The following is a 16,209-nucleotide window of genomic DNA, read 5'->3' as shown; positions in this document are numbered from 1 at the left end:
ACGGAGGAGCTCCTTCGTTTGTGTGAAACCCACTTGCGTCACTCGACACCATACCATCCACAAACAAATGACCTTACGGAGCGCACCAACCGAACAATTATAAACATGCTACCTATGTATGTTTCATCCGACCACAAGAACTGGGATGACGTACTGCCTTTTATCACGTACGCGTTCAACACCGCCAGGCACGAGACTACCGGCTATAGCCCTTTCTTCCTGATGTACGCACGGCCACCCCTGTACACAATCGACACTATTTTCCCTTACTGTATTCACGAAAATCCCACTGTTGCCGACACCCTCTGCCTTGCCGAAGAGGCGCGTCGTATTGCTCGTTTACGCACTTTGGTATCGCAGAACAGATCAAAAGCACGCTACGACATTCGCCACCGTCCGGTAACCTATCGCCCTGGTGATTTAGTATGGCTGTGGACTCCTGTACGGAAACGCGGGTTATGCCAAAAGCTTTTGGCCACCTACGATGGACCATTTGTTATTCTTAACAGACTCACGGAGGTCACTTATACCATAGCTCGCCTCACAGCGAGTGGTAGAAGAGCTGCCAGGATCCAAGTGTACATGTCGCCCGCTTGAAATAGTTCACGTCAAGACGACTGGATTGACTCGCCCGGCGGGCTTCGTCTGGGACGACAGGAATGTTGCACGGACGCGTTAGTGAGGAGAATGATGACCGGTGAACGTGCTTGCGGTCCCGGGTTGGAAAAGAGGAAGAGGACGACTCTGGGTTCATCAACCAGATGGCCGCTCTTGCGCTCACCCTTCGCGACATACAATAAACGGCCCCTTCATCCGTAAGGGTGACAATTGGTCTCCTTCGCGCGTAACAATATATGGTTAGGGTTCGAGACCCGTTAGACAAGCGGACAAAATAATAGCATGGTGCGCCGTCTTAACCTCAATCTTGACAAAAGGAAGTAAAGAGTGCAGTCAAGGATTCTCTACACCTTGGATGAACTTGCTCACTTTTTTTGTCTGGAAGCTTGGGATGAATGTAAACGTTGAGCACAATTCAGCAGAAAAAAAATACAGCGCAACTTTTTTTTTTAATTTATGCAGGAAAGTCGCTAGGCAGCACTTTGGGAATTTTTGTACAACCCTAACAGTCCGAAGATGTGCTTAAGTTAGCGCAAATTGGACGTGCTTTGTCGTTGGTCTTGTCATCTGACTTCCGACCTAAGCGACGATTCACACACTATTGGGCATCAAGACGAGCGGTGTGTATGCCTTGTAACGTGCTGTCGAGCAGTTTCAATAGCGAAATAAGACTGATAAACTTCAACATTGCAAGCGCCCGCGATGAAACTGCGCCGTATCGGCCGGTTTACTCCTGAATTCACTTTCACTGAGTGCTGATGCACTCGTCTAAGTCTGCTGGCGCGCCAAGAGAGAGAGAGGGATATAAGGAAGGCAGGGATGTTAACCAGTCAAGAGTCCGGTTGGCTACCCTACGCTCGGGGAAGAGAGAGGGAGAGAGAGTGGGGAGTATACGGAGAGGTGCGCGGACCGTAATGCAGAGTGAAAGGCGCGCGTACAAACCAGACGTTCTCAGAAAGCGCAAAAGTGCTTTCACTGCCTTCTGAGCCGATGATCGGTGGGCATGATATTCTAGTATAGTTTGTTCACTCTGAGGACGATTATCTAGTCTCCTGAATGCGTTGATCATAGATTATTTTTTCTGCTTCCAATTGAGGACAGTGGCAGAATAAGTGATAATGTCGCACCAAAAGTAATAAAAAATGCCTGCGGTTCATTATAAGATCGCAAAGGCGCGGCAACACCTGTAGAAAACCTAAGGAGAAAGGAGCTGAAGTGCTAGTAGATTATTTTACTCATATTTCTGATCAAGCTTAGAGGCAGCATGCAGATTCAACGACCACGAAATAGAGGCAGTTCTCACGCAAGAACCCTGGACATAACTTGTGGCCGGCATGAAGCGTGTTTACTTTGAATAACTCTTTCCGCACTGCGCCCATTGGGCATTGCTATAGCCCTTTATCGATGATTTGAAACGCCGCTTTCAAGTCATTTCGCGCCGCTCACGGACATACTGCGCTATCATACGTGAATGAGGAGAACTATATTTTAGTTTTCTAAGCAGTTCTCATTTTTCCCACGAGGGGGTGATTTTTAAACGTGCGCCGAAGTTTCGCGATAGTCAAAGGAGAACGAAAAAATGTCCGCCCGCTATGGATGGTTTAAACGCCGCTTTTGAGAGCATCCGCGAAGCTCACGGACACGCTGCGCGCCGTCGTACGTGAAAGAGGAGAAACTATATTTTTTTCTAAGCAGTTCGCTTTTGCCCGCCCAGCGGGGAACAAGCTCAGATGCTTCGCGGTCGTGAAAGCAGAACGCAAAAATGTCCGGCTCCGGAAACGGCGCGTGCGCTTCGGGAGATCGCAGATATTGCGATTCCGCTGTCTCTGCGGCTTGTCTTATCGATACATCGAATAGCAGCGAGTCAGAGGACGCCGACTTTTCGTCGGACTTTGAGTCTGAAAGCGACGACGACGCAAACTAGCCTGAACACCAGCGACCGCAGCCCGGCACGCCCAACTGTAGTGCTTGCAGTGAAATTTTTGTAGCGAAATACCTGTTCAAAGTAAAATTTCAATTTTTTTCAGAAATAGTGCCTAATGGACGGCAATACATTTCGTTCATCTCATAACTTTCGTAAAACGTTTTTCTTAGTAGATACAAGCGTTTCTTTACAAACTTTGTTCAATTTTATCGCACAATCTTGATTTTACTAATTTATATCTTTTTAATGACATGCAGCTCGTTAATAAAACTTCTATGCGTGAAAAGTGCATCCATGGTGCTTTCTTTTGTATGTATTACATTAAATATTAAGTGCAATGGTTTCTTCAGACAGAAACATCTGCTGTAACATACAAAAAACACCTATTTTCCCCATGGTAGGGAAAGAGATAAAGCTTCGTTTGGGGACAGTTTGAACACCATACTTGTGCTTATAAAGCAGCGCTGCAAAGTTGAAACATACGCAGGGATAAAAACAGCACCACCGTAGCGCATCTGTCAACAATTTATTAAAACAAACAGGGGGTGGACATTCCGGACAACTCCGCCATACGCAAAGAGTAATGCGCAAACTGTTCTTGACACGTGCGGCTTATCTAGCAGAGCCTTTCCTGCGCAACCGGATTTCTTCTCTGGCTGCTCAGGAAATACAGTTGCCTGCCTGTGAGCGCGATCGACGGTGACATATCAACGGTGAATTTATACGTAGGACTTCTTGTGGCAGGTGCCTCAACAAAAGGCTCCAGGAGCACAATAACTTGTTACAGTGGCAACAGAAGGAAATCTTGCTCTCATCTGCTCTAGGTGCAAATGTACCCGGTAATTCGAGGAAACAACAGTTCTGGCAAGCAGCAAGGACAGGTTTAGAAAAACAATTGCACATGCTTTCGGAAAAATGCAGCATTTGCGTAAGTTCACCGCCCATCGCGCTCATAGATAGACAGACATTGTCTCTCCTGCGCAGCCAGAGAAGAAATCCGGAGCATGCGCACCATTAAGAATTTGGACTAATCAGTTAGATAGAAAATGTTCTCATAAATAAACCGCGTGTACCAAGCACGGTTTGAGCATTACTCTTTGCGTATGGCGTCGTTGCCCGCAATGTTCACCCCCGGCTTGTTTTAATAAGCATTTGATAGATGCGCTTCGTCTGTGCTGTTTTCTTCCCTGTGTATGTTTCAACTTTTCAGCACTGCTTTATAAGTACAAGTGTTGACTTCACTGCTGTGAAATGAACGGCTTCCACAATATGTCCTTCATGCTGACGAGACATCGTCAGCAAAGTTGGCTCTTGCGGGATGACACTTAATGAATTTTAACGCCTAACATAAACAACGACACTACGTTTAAGGTTATTTTTTCTCGCCTTGTCTTTGTAATGCAAATACCATTCTTTGCCTACTTCAGTGATTTTGACCTTATCTATCTATCTATCTATCTATCTATCTATCTATCTATCTATCTATCTATCTATCTATCTATCTATCTATCTATCTATCTATCTATCTATCTATCTATCTATCTATCCATCCTATTACGCCGAATGTGCTGCTGGTTGTGATGCCGTCGTGGTCGTTTAGTCGTCCACATTCCAGCTTCGTGATCTGACTCTCACCATGCTGTCGTCTTCATGCCTGCTACTCCGGCCCCGTGGTCCAAGTCGTCTAATTTCTTGGGCTACTTTAGTCGGGCACAACTTAAGAAGATAGGAGAGGCCCCGCCTAGATGACCGAAGCGCAGCAGCCAATTTCCTCCGCGACTAAAGAAATAGTCCCACTGACGCAACTCGCCCCGGCTTGAAGCGCGGGCTGCCATGTTCTCCGTCGGCGGGGACGCCGTCCGTCCGGCTCATGACGCAAGTCTTTAGTGCGCGCCCATTGGCGGAGGCTCGTATGCATCCGCCTTTGAGGGAGCAAATGCCGCTGCCTTCTAAAGTTGTACCCGACTATAGGCACGTGTTCGTGATCGTCATGCCGTCAAGCTCATTGCATCGTCGTCATTCGTACATTTTCATCCACGTCTCATCATGCCGTCATCATGTATTCACTCCACTGTTGTCACACAGTCGTCGTCATGCCGTCATAGCGTCACGCTGTAGTTTTATTATAGTCATCACTTCAGTAATATCATCCCATTGTCGTCATGTCATCGTCGTTCCCTCGACATCAATATTCGTCATTCTATCGTAATCATACCGTTGTCACCTTTGTCATGCCGTTATCGACAGACAGTAGCCATCATCCATAAGACCTTCGTCGTACATCACGTTAATCAGGGTGCTGCGCAATATAAACATGGACGGGAAGAGCACAAGTCCTTCTCCTCATCTCGTCCGTGTTTGTATCGCGCAGCGCCTTGCTTAACGATGTACGACCGACTCGCTCGCCCAAAAACATGCACTAGTGACCTTCTTCGTAATGCGTCGGGGTCGTGCCATCGTCGTCGCACCAGCTTTGTCATCTGATTTTCGTCACGTCGTCGTCGTCACGCACACTTCGTCATACAGGTTTCATTAAAATATCATCATTACGCGATTGTGATCATACACTCGTCATCATCGCATTGTCCTCTTGGCGTTACGTTATTTTAACTTGAACATCCGAATCGCGCTATGCCACCGTCGTGAGCCACCGCCATGACGCGGTCGTTTCACCGTCCTCGTCACTTCAGTAACGTCATACCAATGTGGTCATCCCGTCGTCGTCACAGAACTTTCGCCAATCTATCGATGTAATTCCCTGTTCATCAGTCTATCATAATCATGCTGTCGCCATTAAATCCTGATTATGCCGCCGTTTTCATGCCATCGTCGTCATTGCGAAGTCGTCAAACAGACGCTACAATGCATTCGCCATATTCATGTCACCGCGGTTGTGCATCGTCGTCAATGCATTTTCTTCACGCGGTTTTCGTCATAACCTCGTCGTCAAGTCAACATCGTCTTCAATCGTGGTCATCTCATTGTCTACACGTCATCGTCGTCACGCTGTTGTCGTTACACCATTGTCATAATTTAAGACTAGACATCTCCTTTTCGCCATGCCGTCGTCGCTAAAGTGCTCGACTGCTATTCGCATTACTGTCGACGTTGATTGTGAGATGAGTTCTGCCGCGATTTTTTTTTCTTTGCAGGACCTGGTTGTCGCATTGAGCAGGCGATACCTGCAGCTGCGGGACATCGCCGACCGCGAGCTGTACGACGTGAACCGGTCGTCGTCACGGACAAATAGCCGCATCGAGACGACGCTCTACACGGACGGTGCCGAGCTGCGCCGCCAATCTGTCATGCTCAGACATCCTTCCAGGGTCAGACGTCCTTAATAAACACGGACAAAAGGAACGGAAAAACTCTAACCACGCACAAACCACATCAAAGCCTGCCACCCACGATCACGTCTGTGTGGCCCAGTCCTGCACATTTCTTTGGCAATAAACTAGGCCGTGGAAAGACGGCCGAACTCATGTTCTGCACACTAATAAATAGTTAAATCATATTTCAGAGGTAAGAGTGGTGCGTATCCTATTCCGCTTTATGGTTTAATAAGGCTAAGCGTAAGCAAAGGACTCGGTGCGTAGCATGCTGGGATGAGCACTTTCAAAACTGACTCAAGCTGTTTTACATACGGGAATACGGTTTTGAATATCCACTACATCAGCTGGGCAATACTCCATACATTGCCTAACCATCTCCATACGGAGCAAGTGTGGTTCTTGTATCATATAATTGTACTGTGTTTTCTTGATGAGTTGCACACAGAGGAGAAACCGCCAAAGTTGAGGCAAGATTCCCAACTGCTCCACATAGTGTGTTGTAGAATCGCAGCAGCACTTTCACTCAGACTTTGACTATGAGTTGGACGTATTAAATAGCTTTATTGAAAATTCAGTAAATAAAACATTAAAATGAACAAAAATAGGTATCACAATTCTGTACAATAAGAAAACACTTACGCATGGCCACAAGACACATGAATTGAGTGAATTATAGTGAACATAGATTTCTATCGAAACAAGAAATCTAGAGTACGTTTTGCTTAAATCGCGCGCACTTGCCTTCTGCACGACGTTATCGACAGCAATATTGACAACGGAAACCATGACAACGAAGACAACGCTCTCTTTCGCGCGGCTTTTTCTTCCCGCGTGTTAAAGAAAGCCCACGAATATAAAGACCAACACGCCTGGGCTGGTTCTCAAGCGTGGTGTGTGTATTGTTTAAAAGACAGAAAAAAAGAGGCTTGGAAAATATAGCACTCTGGAGACAATTAAAATTGAGGTTTTCAAGTCCCTCTAACACATCATGTTGACCTATCTGATCTAAATATAGTATTTAGAAAGTTAGTGAAATATTCATCACAAATTAATTATTTAGGTACAACATAAAAATATGACACGCTTCTTCAGAATGCTGATTCCAACAGGTTATTGGTCTCATCCGTACAGAAGGCTTCTCTTTCTTTAAAAGCGTGGTGCATCATCGTACAGCCACGCGACGCGCCCTACCTATCTTACTGCACAGTTTAAGATCGAAGCATATTTTTTTTTCTGACGACCAAACTGAGGTTGTACTGACACACTTGGAACCTTCGCAGATTATAGCTTGTGCCTCTATAACTTCACGCGTGCAATTATCTTTACCTGCACTGACTATGTTGCAGTTTGAAAAAGCGGGAAGCAGTCACAGCCCCGACAATGCGTTCACAAGTGTCCGTCTCTGTGACGCGTGGCGTTTGGTTTGTGCTCTCTTAACCGGTTAATAATTACACGGCTGCCCATCTGGCCGATGTACATATTCGACCTCGTGACAGTGTTACATTGTAAACCACTTCTGCGCAAGGAATGAAAGGGTTCTGGTGCTTCTTGTGGCAAGCTCTCGGGAATTTTCATATCCAGGGTCAGTGAGCCAACACAGACGCTTTTACGGTGCCGAAAATATTCGGGCAGGACTAATCTGGGATGACGGTTCAAGTATGCAAATTTTCCGAACGCGTCATGTATCACTTTTGCCTGGCTTCTCTCTCACACTTCTGATGATGATGATGATGATGATTTATTGGCATGCCCTTTGAAACGGGGTGGCGACAAATAGTCACCATCTCTCTTGTCGCGCTGCGCCTCCTGGCGGCAAAACTCTGAAGTGCCCGCATACGCAGTGTTGTTGTCGTTTGAAGACATGACTTGGAAACATGACTCGTACCCATGAGGCGGATTGGCCACAGTGGTACACACACAGTTGCCCAAGTTGACGTAGAAGAGGTCAATTGAGGAGCGGAACATCATCATCATTAGCCTATTTTGATGGCTACTGCAGGACGACGGCATCTCCCTGCGACCAAATATACCTGTCTCGCGCTAGGTGTTCCCAACCTGCGCCTGCAAATTTTCTAATTTCATCACTGAAACATGCCCAGTGGCAAATATCTAAATTGTCGTCAAATAGATTAATTGAAGATCGACGCATACCCACTGGCACATAGCCACGCGAACGGTCCACATTTCTCGACAGCGCAACCTTTGGGATTGGCGCACATTTTTAGACTGCACTATCTCCAGAATCAGCTCATATTTTTCGTAGTGGAAAGAAAACTGGTCTGACAATGCCAAAAGTGCTGTTCGCATCCAAATCCGCGTTCACACCAACCTGACTGGTCATCTTCTTCAGCCCATGCGAGACCTTGTGTAGACACAAAATGACAGCCAGCTTCTGCTTATCCCTAGATGCGGTCGCAGGGACGCCATCTCGGTTCCGTCACAGTCGCAAGCATCGTGAGAAAGAAAGTGTGGAATTTTGATTTACTTTTTTCAGAATTTAATTAGGTCGCGAGACCTCTCAGTTGGTTGGCACAAATTTTACGTGTAGTCCAGTAAACGTATCTACGGGTTTTCGATATTATGCTCAGCCCGTGATAAGAAGCACAGTCAAATACGACAGTGGGTGTGTTTCATTTCTGGCCAGCATTCGGAGACAGCCTACGTAGTCCGCTATGGAGATAAGTACGACCACTTAGAATCGAAGTAATGGAACATGTATGACATTGCATGGGATTTGATAGGGGGGGGGGGGGGGCATAAACTTTCTTATATATAGAGGGGAGGGGAGATGAATAGGAAGGCGCCTCTGCAACGCAACGCCACCTCGCGGTGACACCAAAAAAAATGAAGCCAAGACAAGCGCCTATTATCTCCACATGTAAGCTCTTTGCGCTTACCAACCTATGAAAAACAAAACGTGACTTACATTAGGCGCATAGAAACGTGTGGCTAGGTTTTTTGCGTGCAGACGACCCAAGGTCGATCCAAATAGGTCGCGAAGCTTCGGGCCAAAATGCGGTTCAGAACAAATTGTCACCGACATCAGCAAGGGTGGTTATGGGAGCAGCGATTGAAACGCGACTATGTTTGGAGGGAACAAACATTGGGAAAGAAAAAGGCGTTTTTTTTAATTAAAGCGAGATGCAGTTAGATTCAGTCAGCGAAAATAAAATTGCTAATAAATTTTACATACGCGTGATGGCAAAAGAAAAGACAAGAGTATGATGACATTCTAAGTAAATACCTTTTTCAAGCACCCACCGTAAGAGTTGCATCACTTGCATTTCCATGCAGTTTTTGAAGAATGCAGAAAGGCGCGCTTGTAAAGGTCACCTGTTCCAATACGCCCGCTCGCACGTTGCATTGTTTTTCGTGTCGATGTTTGAATTTCCTGACGCGGGTAGTTTAATCGTTTCTTAACATGTTCAGTCAAAAGTAGTGAGTTACGACCGCCAGATAATTGTTTACTTTAGCTGTTTTTGTGCTGCTGTGCTGCCGGACGGGCTTGGCGTACGACGATAGGACCAGCCCTCTACACCCAAGGCTCTCGTCGGCCTCTAAAGAAAGTATGTTCTGTGCAACGATGTGATTTTGACACCCGTATAGCTGACCTTTTCCTGTATCGCTTTCTGCGCTGAAAGCTCAAAGCGCCCATCAAGTCGAATGGCAGGGCATTTGAATATGCAGCTCTAATGGCAGGCCACCAAAAGAAATTTGGCGCATATGAGAACAAAATGACGTCACTTCTGTTTTTAACGGATATGGCTTCACATTATTTTTTCTTCCACTGGAAGTGTCCCTTCCTCACACAGATGGCGCTAAGCCCCATGAACCACCGATGAACCGCCATGTTTTGAACGTATGGGCTTCTATGGAAGCTAGGTATATTATATTATCCAGGTATATTTATCAGGTATATTACCAGGTAAATTTACCTTGGACGACCTTCCCGACGAGTTTCCAAGCGTACCAGCGTTCTGCTAAGCCGCCATCTTGTCGGGACCGCATCGTAACTTGCACCGTTTCGATTTTATTGTGTCTACGTAAAGCTGTCTTCTTTGACGTCTTTTTTGGAATTGGAACGAGACTTAAGATGGCCGTTGTCCACGTAGCCGTTTATTTTGCCGCCTACGGCGGCACAATATTGGAATACAGACAGTGTTATTTCAGGGCGAAACAGCTTCTATGTTTCTCCGGGTATTTTGAAAGCTCTTGAAAGGGCAGCAACGGGGTTTATAAGCTTGGTTCTCAGAATACTAGAGGTGCCTGTTTTACAGAAATAAGAGTAACGTGTTCGGTGTTAGGGAGAACCTGCAGTTACAGAGATGCGCTAGCGCAGTCTAGAGAAACTGTTGTGTTTTGATTCTGTGACCAAGATGATTTTTTAGGAAACGCGAACGGAGCCTGTTTGCTCAGAGGTAACGGTACTTGACTCCCACAACTAATGGGCCACAAGTGAGCTCACTTCATTCGCTACAGAAAGCTTGCTGCTGTTATTTTTCCTTTTTTTTCTTTTCATGACAGGTGATCACTCGATTAGCATCATCCGTTAGCATCATCTTTGGGAGTGCTGTGTCGTGCCATCGATGTCATTGCAGACGGCTGCAGATGAAAGCGGCGCCGTCTCAAACTTCGCAGTCCGCTTTCTGGCGTCCAGGCAGGACTGCAGGGCCAACAGGGATGCTGCAAGGAGGCTTACCACACTGCACAAGCAGAAGAGTCTGTTGAACGAGCCACCGTTGTCGCGGAAGGCACTTGCGTTGAATATGTTCCATGTTGGCAAGATTCTCTCGCGAAAGTAATGTATGCATTTACACGACAACCGCATTAATACTTCACTTGGTGAAAGCAAGTACACAGCGGGCACCGAAGGGAAATGCCGGAGAACGCAGTGAAACGCTTGGCAAATCCAGAGCGTTTCTCGGAGATTATGCTCCACAATTAGTTTGCATTTACATATACCTGGCGATTGCTTTTTATACCTCTCAAAAACGGTGTTGTGCATTCAATGTAAAAGCTTATGCCAGAGTCTTATGAACGTTTTAGCGCAGTACTCGTTATTTCTATTATCGTCGGTGCCATGTGTTCTAAAGTAAATTTTGTCACGAAGAAGTGACACAAAATATTCCGTAGATTTTCTAAGGGATGAAAGTTGGATAACCATGGCATGGTGTACTCGAGTATGTAGGAGCGTTTAACTTTAATTCATTAAGCGTTTACCTTGCCGGTGCCGCTGCAGCAACACTCGCGTGTGCACTATTTTCGTGCTTTCGAAATATTCGTTCGAAACAGAAAGAGGAAAATGCGAATCCCAGCTCACACACAATCATAGGTTGGCAAATAGTGAGCGGTAGAGAGGCCAGCCCCACGAGACCCCAGGAAACGGTGATGCCACCAACACCTAGGTAGTCGGCCAATAGTACCGGCTTGAGCGTGTTTATGTAGCTCTGCTGTATGCCTCCTAGAACAGTGACCGCTCCGACAGCCGCGAAACCACCTACTTGCGGCATCAGGATGAAACAAAACGACATCATAGTGAAGCTGAGGGCAGCGATGAGGGACCGGCCACGGGTCAGTTTGTCGGCTAAAAGGAGAATGACGAGATGCCCTGAACATACCACCTATGCACAGAAAGGTAACGAGCCTCCAAGATTCGTCCGGAGTTTGTTCTTTGTCGAGGGCGTAGTCAACGATGGTCGTGCATAACAAGGTAAGTGTGAAATCCACGGCCACGATGGCGATCATGATGATGTAGAAGCAAGGCGTCGTAAGCATGGTTAAGGTTTGAGTCGCGATTCCAGCGTTGGGACCTTCAGCGCCGTTCAGAAACTTTCGGCAGCTGAGTTGGAACTGACGGTTTTCGGGGAGGTTCAGGGCGCGAATTATCTTTTGCTTCAGTCCCAATTGCGTCTGCCTCTGCTTTTTCGCTACATTTTCCCTGTGTGAGGTCCCTTTTTGGCACCACGTGGATAAAGGTGGCGGAAGGCTGCATGCTTTGCGATGTGGTCGCCGTAGGTGGGCATAAGGCCACACTGGCATTCTTTTTTGTTACTTTCCGACGGGCCACTCTGCCAGCATCGACAACAGGCAACTGGTCGCGGGTACCGCAGAATCATGAACAAGGGTATCAGATTGAGCATAAGGCATCCTGTGGTGAGCAGGCAACCCCGTAAATCGTAGGTATTTGCTAGTTGTGCAAGCAACGATGGGCCAATGACGCCAGTCAATGAAACTCCTGTGAACCTGATGTCCGAAGCGATGACCCTGTACTGGTGAAAGTATGACACGGTGTAAATGGATGTCCCAATCAACAGAAGCCCCTGAGACGTCCCTAGATAGAAAAGAAAAAAAAAATAAATGCAATGAGTGTTATAAAACATTTTTATTCATTTATTTGCAAGCACGATTATAAGGAAGCTTTGACGTGTTCTTACACTACACAAACTCGCATGTCTTGACGATAAAGTAGTATGCCCGGAGCGTCTCAAATGGAATGGCATGAATAGAGTCGATTTGCAAATCGAGTTCGTCACTGCTCGGCCAGAAACACGTCACGTGATCTTAATGAAAACTTGAAAACAATGGAGACTACGCAAAAAGTGACAGGTTCGGGGCGGAACTCACTAAGCGAACTTACGAACAAATTAGGCGTAAGAAAAATCTTACAAAAAGGCGTATTCATAAAGCTAAAACTGGTCGTAAGATCAGAAAGCTTGCGATGCCCGCCGCTGCAAAGACGAGCGCTGTAGTCGAAAAAAAATGCATCTATGTAAGGATAGCACCGGTGCGAATTTCAGTACTTCCGCCGATAGTAAGCGTAAGTCGATTCACAAAACCCAAACAGCTGTCGCAGATGACGACTTAAGAAGACATTTCTACGATAGGGTTGTAGCAGTCTTGCAACCATCATTATGTCTATCTGCGCCGATCGAGCTGACGCAGGTAAGCGGTGGAATGCGCTGTTGCAGCTGATTGGCCAGAGGCCACAATTTATAGCGGAGGATGGTGCCTGCTTATATCTTTGTGGCACACTCTGATTTGTAATCTCAAAGCGCATTGAGCTGTTTCAGTGCATAATTGTAGTGATCGTGCGCTGCTGTGGAAGGCAGTAACATTATAGCTGTGCGGCGAACTTTTGCCTACTGTCCTGATAGGCTGTTTCTGTATGCGCGCCGTAGCCTGAATTTTCATACTCGTCATGCCACTCTATTGGGTGTTAGCAAACATAAGTGCAGTGTCCGTTCGTAACAACCGTCAAGTTTGTCATTGATGTGTTTGGAGCCCAATTCTATCATATTTGTTTTCTAGTTTGAGCTTTCTCTTGCTCATAGGGAGGGCTGCGGATGATCATTTTTTTACAACGCCTTGAGGCTATAATTCTCTATGCGAGATGGAACAATGAAAAAGCGCCTAAACATTTCTAGTTATCAAAAGTTGTTGCTGCTGCACAATTCGCTGTCGGCTTCTGTGATGTTAGCCTCAGCTTTCTATTATATAGCTCATAATAATAATTCTGCACAAAGTTGAAGCGACGTAGTGCCTGTGCTCACGGTGTTGCTCATTAGGTGGCCTACACTCTAAGAAAAATCTCGGGGAAAACGGGAGTAACTGGGCTGTTAGTCCTAAAAAGGGCGCTTTCGTCCCTCAAATGACTAACTGCAGGAGTGTGCGTGTCGTGCGCAAATTTTGGGGAGTAAGTGTTTAGTCCCTGATCGAAAAGAGAGCAACGGCAGGACGAACGGCAACAGTTACTCCCCAAACATTTCGCTGTTTTCGTTCGTGTCGTGGAGTGGTGGGCCGAAAACCGTATTGTCTACAAATCGTGAATATTTTGAAGTTCGTGCACTGTCTATTGAACTACACGCAAAGCAGCACTTTGTGTCTCTTCTTGAGAAAATTGTGTGAAATTTAAAATGTGGAGTGTGAAGACACATGGAAGTCATGTGCAAGCCATAAGTGGACGATACACATTAAACGCGCAAGTCATTGATGGACTGCAACATGTTCTTGGTCAATAGTACCTAAGTTCCAACCGTTCCAAGGAGATTACGAACTTAAATGAAGCGATATGTAGCTCAAACTGGGCACGCTAAGCGACAGATTAGTTCACCTTCTCTGTCGTCTTGCGTGCCCCGTATACGCTCGCTACACGTATGTACGTACACCGCGTAATGTCGCATCACGTAATCTCTCATTGCGTAATCGGGCAACTTTCTTTTTGCCGTCGCATGGTTGCAAGTACACGCAGCGTTAGACTCTCCCCGCATTGCATACACAAAATGCCGAGTCTCTTGCATTGCCACACCTGGGTTTCGATTCACAACCTTGTCTCAGTATCCTGTCTCGTCAAGCGATACACATAAGTGACATTCATGACTTTAACATTTTGGGCAATGAACTCAAAGTATTGGCTTACGCAGATGATCTTGCCTTTTTCTGCTCAGACAAACCGAGCATTGACAAGGTGCTATCATTGACTGAAAATTTTGGTATGGCTTCTAGTGCCCAGATAAATTGGTCAAAAAGCTCAGGTCTTTGGTTTGGTTTATGGGGATGTACGCCGGACCCAATATGCGGGTATAGAATGGACAACCGTGCCACCTAAATACCTTGGTGTACCTTTTGATGCTCACAAGCTTAGTGCACATTACTGCCGGGAACGTGTACCGGCACTTCAACGCCATGCGGATACCTTTACGCCACACCGCCTTTCTATATTTGGTAGGGCGGCAGCTTGTAACTTGTTCCTGGCTACAAAAATATTTTATGTAGTGCAAATACTACATTGTGCCCGGACTTATATTCAACGATTTCATAGAATATTTGCTACTTTTGTGTGGTCCTCCACCTTTGAGCCTATGAGACGAGATAATATCTTTAGACCCGTCTGTGCTGGCGGTCTTGGCCTAGTGCATCTATATGTGCGACAGATTGTTTGGCGTTTCTTCTTTTTTCGAGATACTTCACACCCGATACTACGATCATTCATACAAGTGAACTTATTCAATGCATTACCGAATCCGGTAGTTTCATCCCAATATTCTGAAAGACCTTGTTTGTGGGGTTTTATGTATGAAGTATATTTAGCTGTGCAGTTCCTCATGGTTCGATTTTCTACTGAGTATTTCTACACAGTGTCCAGAAAACAACTATACAAAGATTTGATATCAATGATTTTCCCACCTCCACTTTACCGTTCTACATTCTCCAGTTTGCCAGGGAAAGACGTACTTAAACGAGTCCGCAAGATGCCTTTATCCCCATGTACAAAAACGTTTTTCTTTAAATTACACAGTGAAACATTACCTGTCAAAACTTTGTTGCACAAAAAAGGAATTTTTGTATCCACTGTGAACTGTCGCCTTTGTGATGTTCCTGAGACTATAGAGCATTGCTTCATAAGTTGTAAAGACGCAATATTGTTTTGGGATGTGCTCCAAATAAATCTCAAGAAAGACTTCGAGATTTTGAATCACCATACCATCCGATACTTGATTGCACCCCACGGAGAAGACGTGCCTTTTGATATGTTTTTCTTAATTGGACTACACAGCTTATGGAAGACGCGCATGCTATACAGAAACGCTGAGCCTGTTGTTTCGGCGAAATTTCACTACGCTCAAATGATTGGTCACTTGAAGGACATGTATGACTTGACAGAGTTTCAACCGGACTGGTACCATCTCTTGTTACGTTGCTTGTCGTTGCCACCTTTTTAGGATCAAAGTTACTTGCCACGTGTTTAAGAACAAAGCTACTTGTAGTTTTGTTCGTGCAGGGTGTGCTTAACGAGATTTTAGGCCATTTCTAGGCCATGAGTATGAGATGTGTTGGCTGGTGCTTGCTCGTTTTCCGCAGATAGTATTTCTCTCGCATATACATGATGCAATAAATACCATGTACGAAAAAAAAAGAGCTGCCGTGGTATAGTGGTTAGGGTACCCGACTTGATAGCGAGAGGACGTTAGTTCGAATCCTGCTGCGGGAGCGGTTGTTTTTTTGTCACCTCAATACCTTTTATTTTTCTCTTATCAGCGTGTAAATGGCTAATTTCGTCAATTGCATCCTTGCGGAGCATCGGAAAAAATGACCGTTACTCCCTTGAGGGACATCGGAAAAGAGCAACTGTTAGTCCCCTTGATGGAGTAACCACATGGGGAGTAACAGTTCATCCCCTCGCAGTTACTCCCCAAAAGGACGAATGGTTGTGGCAGGTCAGTTACTCCCCAAAAGGACTAACCTCGATACCCCATTTCGTCCTTTTTTTCTTAGAGTGTACGGTGTGAACCAACGTATGCGTACGACGGATGGCAATCCTGTCTATGATATGACGCG

At 45.9% G+C, this 16,209-nt stretch overlaps 1 protein-coding gene across 1 annotated transcript in view; it reads left to right on the top strand.

The window, feature by feature from the left end:
* LOC119445746 (short transient receptor potential channel 3) overlaps positions 1–6,071 on the top strand; it is a 58,854-nt gene extending 52,783 nt beyond the window's left edge. Inside the window, exon 12 of the mRNA XM_037710033.2 lies at positions 5,695–6,071. The gene's annotated coding sequence lies outside the window, so the exon portion shown is untranslated. The remainder of the gene's footprint in view (positions 1–5,694) is intronic.
* Positions 6,072–16,209: the final 10,138 nt, after the last annotated feature.

The sequence above is a fragment of the Dermacentor silvarum genome, chromosome 3 (assembly GCF_013339745.2).
Source record: "Dermacentor silvarum isolate Dsil-2018 chromosome 3, BIME_Dsil_1.4, whole genome shotgun sequence".
NCBI classification, from domain to species: domain Eukaryota; kingdom Metazoa; phylum Arthropoda; class Arachnida; order Ixodida; family Ixodidae; genus Dermacentor; species Dermacentor silvarum.
Note: the sequence above shows the minus strand (reverse complement) of the source record. Positions and strands in the feature narration are given on the sequence as shown.